We start from the raw sequence: 6718 nt of genomic DNA on the forward strand, positions 1-6718 counted from the left end.
GGGCAAGATTCAGGCCTCAGTGGTGACAGTGCTAAGACTTCACCCCTAGGGCACCAGGGAGGCCCAACAAACCAAATTTGCATTATACCTACCATGTGTACTATCTCTATTGTGTACTTGGGAAGATCCCAGGTCACCACTTATTTGGTTCCTTCTCTGTAAAACGCCCAGGTAGAATTCAAAACAGATGCAGCAGACATGTGAAGGAAACAGGGCCTGAGGGGCCTGGCAGTGAGTGGTTTGGCTAAAGGGTTTACACTAGTTGTAGATCTTCTGCAAAGGCCACAGCAAGAAGGAGGCCAGCACTATGACAGAAATGGACGCAAAAGGAGTGAAAAAATTTGGGTGATACAAAACAATCTTTATTAGTATTTCTATAATGAACAAGAAACCCTGGAGGAAATAAAATGAAACACTTAAAAAAATCAATTAGGAAACAAAGGTTTTGAACTACAAGAGGAGGGCCAGGTGTCAGTGGGTGGAGGGATAGTAGAAGTTAAACAAGGATATGTGGCTAGAGAGGTAGGTGAGGAGAGGTTTGGGATCAGTGGTGCTTAGTCTGCACCAGAGGTGGGCAGGCAGGACAGGGGTCAGGGGATGGGACCCTGGAGGAATGGCATCAGGTGAACACCTCTGCATATATTGTTCCAGAGCAACAGGAGAGCCCAGCAGGCCTGCTGGGTCAGACAGACAATGCCCAGGGTACTGTAACTGTTCCTGGGCACTCTGAGCTCACTAAACCCCTACATAGCCTGAAACTCCCCAGATTCCAGCAGGATGTCCCCAGGCTGCTGAGCTAATACCAGCCCTGCTGGGGAAACCAGGCCAGGACCTGCAACCTGTGGGACAACCTGCTTGGCATAAGCACACACCACCTGTTTGCGGGGAGCCAGGCCCTAGCCAGGCCCCAGCAGTGCATCTGGCAGTGGTGTGTTTACACCAGCCCCACTGTGGGAGACAGGTAGAGGCCAGGATGCTTCAGGAGCTGCCCAGTGTGGGCAGTTCGCACCCGCCCTTCTGGGGAAGCCAAGACTGGCACAGGATCCCGAAGACTTCTTTGAGGATTTTGAGATAAGAGGAGTGCTGCAGGAGGAACCAGACAATGACCAGGATGATGCACCCCATGGGGACAGTGCTGAGCTCACTCCACTCCTGCTGGAACAGCCAGGCCCTGGCCAGTAGAATGCAGCCTATGCAAGAGCGTTCTGAGCTCAAACCACACCTGTGGGAGGAAGCCACCTCTGGCCAACATCCTGCAGGTTCAAGTGAGGGTGCGAAGGCAGCAGCAGCCCTGCCTGGGGAACCAGCCCCTGCAGGGACCCTGCAGCACAAGCAGAGACAACCCTGGTGTCTGCTTCTCTCCAATCAGCAACTTGGCTGGGCTCTGGCCTGTCCCATGGGCTGCAGGGGAGCCCGGCTGTACTCCTTGAGAAGCGGCTAGAGATGCAAGAGGACAGGCCATCAGCCACACACCAGATTGACACTTGCCTTTTCAAACAGACCACATGCTAGAGCCCTGAGAAGAGACCAGCCTAAAATAGGGGGCCCTTGGGATTCTGTTCCTCAAATTAGGCAGTTGCAGATGCCAGGTCATACTGCTTGTGGTCCAAATCTAGCCCGTGTGGTCTCCTCCAAGGAGCACCTGACCCTATCCCGCCCAGTCGGGCCCATGCACCAGCCTGGGCCACTCACCCTCGGACAGCTCCTCCAGGGATTTCGTGTACTGCAGCCAGTTCCTTTGGACATGTGCCCCAATCTCAAAGATGCAGGTGCACTTAAACCTGGGCTCTGTGCTGGGACAGATCCCACACTGGGCTGTGGGAGGACAGTCGGGCAATTGCACTCTCTGGATCTCTTCACCTTCCTGGACACAGAAGACCTCCTGGGAGTAAACAGACACACCTGCTGGGTAGCAACCAGCTGGGGCAAGAGGCAGCAGCCATGACACTCCGGGTCCCACGACCAGCCAGGCTGGTTCTGGTGTAGACATGACCAGACTCCTGGGTGGGCCAGACCCTCCTTCCTTGAGCACCCACAAGCTCACTCTCACCGCTCGCGCACCCACACTCACAGTGGGGAGGGAGGAGTGGGGATATCAGAGCCCTGGCATGGCCTGACCTGTCAGAAGGGCCCCCCCAGTTACCTCAGGGGCAGTGCTGGTGCTGGCCTGAGACATACTCACAGGCTCCTCATGCCTTTCAGCAGAGTGTGACATGAGTTTCGGGGACCTTTTTTGGGTCCACTGCGGGGAGACCTGGGCAAACAGCAAGAAAACGTGGGGCCGGGTCCAGGCCCACCAGGCAAGTGAGCTGGGTCAGGTTTGGTTCAGAACCAACTGCCTGGGGACCAGGGTTCCGAGGTGATGTGTGCCCTGTCATCTCGCGGAGGTGATGTCACTTCCTGGGTCCCCTTCCCTGACCTTCCTGCTCAGACAGATGTCCCCCCGCCTCCCAACCCACCCCCCACCCGCCACATGGATACCTGGGCCACTTCCTGTTGGCCCTCCATACCAGGCTCATCTCACAACACTGACAGCAGCACAGCCTCCCAGAGACCTTGGATGGTGCCATGCAGCCAGGGACAACCTGGGGACCCAGGTGTCCAGCTGCTGACCTGGCTCATCCTCCCTGCCAGGGAGCAGGCCCTACAGCATCGGCAACTCCAGGCTCCTGTCTCCCATGGGCCCAGAGGAGCTCCAGAGTGTGGAGCCTCTCCCTGGGGTGATCCTGGGGAGTGGGCCACTCCTCTCTGCTGCCCTTGGAGGGAGGCTGGTGTCAGGCTCACAGCACTTGGAGGATCCCACCCCGGGGAGGGCACCTGCACATGCCTCACCCAGGCCTGGCCAGCCCTGCTGGGGGCTGAGACAACCCCCCGGGGTGCCTGTCCTCCCACCCAGTGTGCCTGTCAGCCCTGCTCCTCTCTGGCCGTGCCCTACAGGGCCTTGCGGGCCCAGTCAAGGTGCCAGGGACACAGACAGTGCACATGTGCCGGCCACAGTCTTCTCAGGGCCCCCTCCCTTCTCACACACCTGCCCACCTGCCTGGAGGTTGTATTGACTTGGGGCTGGGTTCTGATTGGGACGAGGCCACCCAAGGCATGGGGTGTCCACTCCAACAGTGACTGATGCCAGCGAGGCCTCTTCTGTCTCCTTCCCTGTCCTCACTGGCTGACTCTCCCTTTCTCTTTCTGTATGTCCCTCTGATGTTCCCTCTCCCCCTCTTGGTCTGTCCTCATCTCACTCTCTGTGTGTGTCCCTGTCCTTCTCTGCTTCTCTGTCCCTGCACCATTCCTCTGTGTCCCTGTCTCAGTATCTCTCTGATCCCCAGTGTGCAGAGGACCAGAGGGAGGGAGGAGATAGGAGACTGAGATGATGGTGCACGGGTGCCTTGGAGAAGGAAACTCTATGGGGACTACACCTGAGGGGGTAGGGGGAAATCAAATAGTCTTTACAAGTGAAAAGTGAAGTTAAGAAAAAAAAAAAGGGAGAATATATATAAAAAAATACAATCACGACTGCAGGATCCTCATCCTGTCTTGGTTTCTCCAGCAGTGGGGGTGTGAACTGCCCACACTGGGCAGTTCCTCAAGAATCCTGACCTATAACTGTCTCCCGCAGTGGGGCTGTTTTGATCCTGCCTCCTGGAGGCAGCATAAAGTTGGGTTTTGTTTTTGGTACAACCAGTCACTCTGTGTCTTTCTCTTTGTTGAATTCAATTCATTTCCATGAAGGGTGATGGCATGAAGACTTACTACTGTGCTTTTGTCTTTAGTCAAATCCAGGCAAGAAATGTGTGGTAGGGCCTCCCTGGGGGCGCAGCGGTTGAGCGCTGGGTTGCAAGGCTGCCCGCAGCCTCTGCAGCATCGGTTCGATCTCTGGCTGCTCCCTGGCCACCAGAGGAGGGTCCCACATGGTGCCCAGACCTCTCCTGCCGCCCGCTGCTGCCCTCAGCAGTGTACTTCGTCAGTCTGCCTGTTCTGCAACCTGATCTGGCTCTGGTGAATTCTCTCACCCTCCTGCACTTCTCACTGTACCCAGTGCTTGTATAAATAAATAAATAAATAAATCTTTAAAAAAAGGTTATATCTCAATAAATTTGCTTTAAAAACATAACAAAATGGGTCTACAAGTTGCCCTGTGTCTGTCCTCCACAGTATCCTCATCGAGGGGTTGTGGGGCAGGAAACTGCCTGAGCCCACGAGGAGCTGAACACAGACCATTTCACTGCACAGATGCTGTCAAGGTGCCTCCTCTGCGTGGTCCTGAGTCACGAGATGAGTTGCTGACATCACGCTGCTTCTGTGATTGGAGATACTTTTATGGGCCTTGAGTGGGAGGCAGCTTATTTTTCATGTGGGCAGAATGGAAATAATGAATGTCCAGAAGGTCTACTGTGTTGGTATTCAATTTTCCACCAGTTCTGTGATACACAGGAGTGGAGACAGCTCCCCCCGGGAGTGTGTCTGACTCCCTGGCTCTTCATCGTGAGGAGAATGAAGCAGAAGGGATGCGCCACGTCACAGATTCAGGCTCACAGGGGCTGAGACTTCCCACCCGGGCTCCCCCCCGGTCCCTCTCTGGGGTGACTCCCTGCACACGGTGGACCCTCAGCTAAGGGGATGCCCACAGGACAAGGACCTGAGGGTTTTCTCCAGGAGCCACATGCATGAGCTCTGAGGCAGGTCCTTCCACGCTGATCACGGCTGTTCAGATCCGCCAACATCTCATCCCCATCGCAGCCTTGTTGGATCCAGAGCTGGAGCCTCTGAGGGAGGCCCCTCCTGCAGCCTCCCCCTCAGAGACTGTGGAGACGCCAGATCTTTGTTTTAGGTGCAAAGTAGGAAGTGATTTGGTACAAACCAGTAAAATAATCAGGCGATAAAGTGATCAGTGGCTGTTTTCTCACAAGAAACAGTGGAGGCCAGAGTAGCTCACGTGACGGTCAAGGTCCTGATTGCAATGAGCTGTCAGACAAGGAATCCACATCCCCTGAAGTATCCTTCAAAATATGTGATTTTTAAAAATCAGTTCTACCGTTTTTAGATTCTCATTTAATTTTGCTGTTTTGTTTTCTTTATACTATCCCTAGAGCGGTGGCTGCAGGGTCACAGTACAGAGGGGCTGTCAGCATCCTGGAGCTGTGAGCCAGGCTGACTCTAACCTTCTAGCAGGGAGTGGGGCCCTGGAGCCCCAGAATCATCCCCCAGGACTGGCCCTCCAGGGCAGCACAGGCCTTTCTCCTCTTGATTCCCTGAATCACCTCCTCTTGATTCCAGGAATCTCCCTGCCACCCCAGCATTGGGGTGTTGGGGAGGATGTTGTGGCTCAGGAAATGGGGGCCTCCTCCTAACCATCTGTCCTCTCTTCCTCTCTCTCCTTCATCAGCCTGAGTGTGCATGTTTGAGTCACACCAGCCCTGATTCCAGCCCTCAGGGACCTTCCTCCAGAGGGACAAGTGTCCTCTTTGAGTTCATTGTGTTAATTGGTGTCATCCTGTCACACATGCCAGTGAGCAATTAGTGCCAAATGTGTCAGAGGCTATTTTGTGTGTCTTGTGACCCTGTAGGAAAGGCTTGAAATTAATCTTCCTCAAAGGTCTCTTTCATCATCACCGACCGGCTTCGGGGAACCTGGGTGTGGCCCCGTCGTCAAATCCACGATGAACCACATCCAAGGGGCGCTGGAAAGTCACAGTCACTCTCATGTGCCCTTCATGGGGGGACCTGGGAGGTGGGTGGGGCATGAGGGTGAATAAGGGAAAGGAAGGTTTGAAGGGAAAAGGCAGGCCAGGAGAGGCGGGGGGAGGGGAAGGGAGGTCGGGGGAAATTCAGCAGAATGAAAGACAGAGGGACACGAACTGGACCCTGAGGGGAAGGTTCATGTCCTCACACGTTGCTGCGTGTGTGTTTGGTCACGTGCACGTGGCTGTCCGCCTCATGCCTGCCCGTCTGTGGGGTGTGAAGGCTGCTGCTCGTCGGGGGTTCTCCGTGGTCTTCACGCGGGGAGGGGCCAAGGCAGGGCCCGTGGTCGTGGGCAGCTGTGCGCGGCGCGCAGCTCCTGGGTGGCCATCACGCCCACCGTGTCCTCTGTGCCGCTGGAAGAGGCCTTTTGTGTGTGGCCTGGACGTGAGGGGCCTGGAACGGGCCGCCCCTCAGCGGGCAGATCACGCCTCGTGCTGACCAGAGCGGCTGCGTGTGGCCACGTGCGTGGGACGGTCTCTGCGTCCGGCCGCACCTGGAGCCGCCGTCACCACCTCCACGCGACCGTCCCCTGTGGGGCGTGTGGCCGCAGGGGAGAGGCTGGGAGGAGACGCTTCCTGTGCGACGTCCTCAGCAGTTTCCAGGCCGTTTACGTCACTCTCTCGGCGACATGGCAGGGATGGAGGCATCACTGTGGCTCCTTCCTGTAGTCTGGCCCGACATGAAAACGGCTTCTCTGGTGAGGTGAGAAACACCCGCATTACCTTCGTCCTGAAAGGCTAATTTACCTTACAACACGGCTTCCGGGAGCCTGGTTTGGGCCCCGTTGTGCGGCCATCGCAGTCCGCGGGGGTCATGGTCGGTTCTCACGCATGAAGATGCTTTTGTGGCCTTGGAAGAGTTTTCAGGCCTGTAACGCTGACCCGGGGGCTGACCGGCTCTCCCGCAGCTTTTCTCTGGCCTCTCCCGCCCTCTGGGTCTCAGACAACGCTGCCCTCATCACCCATGTCCCTTGGCACAC

This window comes from Talpa occidentalis, unplaced genomic scaffold (assembly GCF_014898055.3).
Source record: "Talpa occidentalis isolate TD23 unplaced genomic scaffold, MPIMG_talOcc4v2.1 talOcc4.18, whole genome shotgun sequence".
Classification (NCBI taxonomy): Eukaryota; Metazoa; Chordata; class Mammalia; order Eulipotyphla; family Talpidae; genus Talpa; species Talpa occidentalis.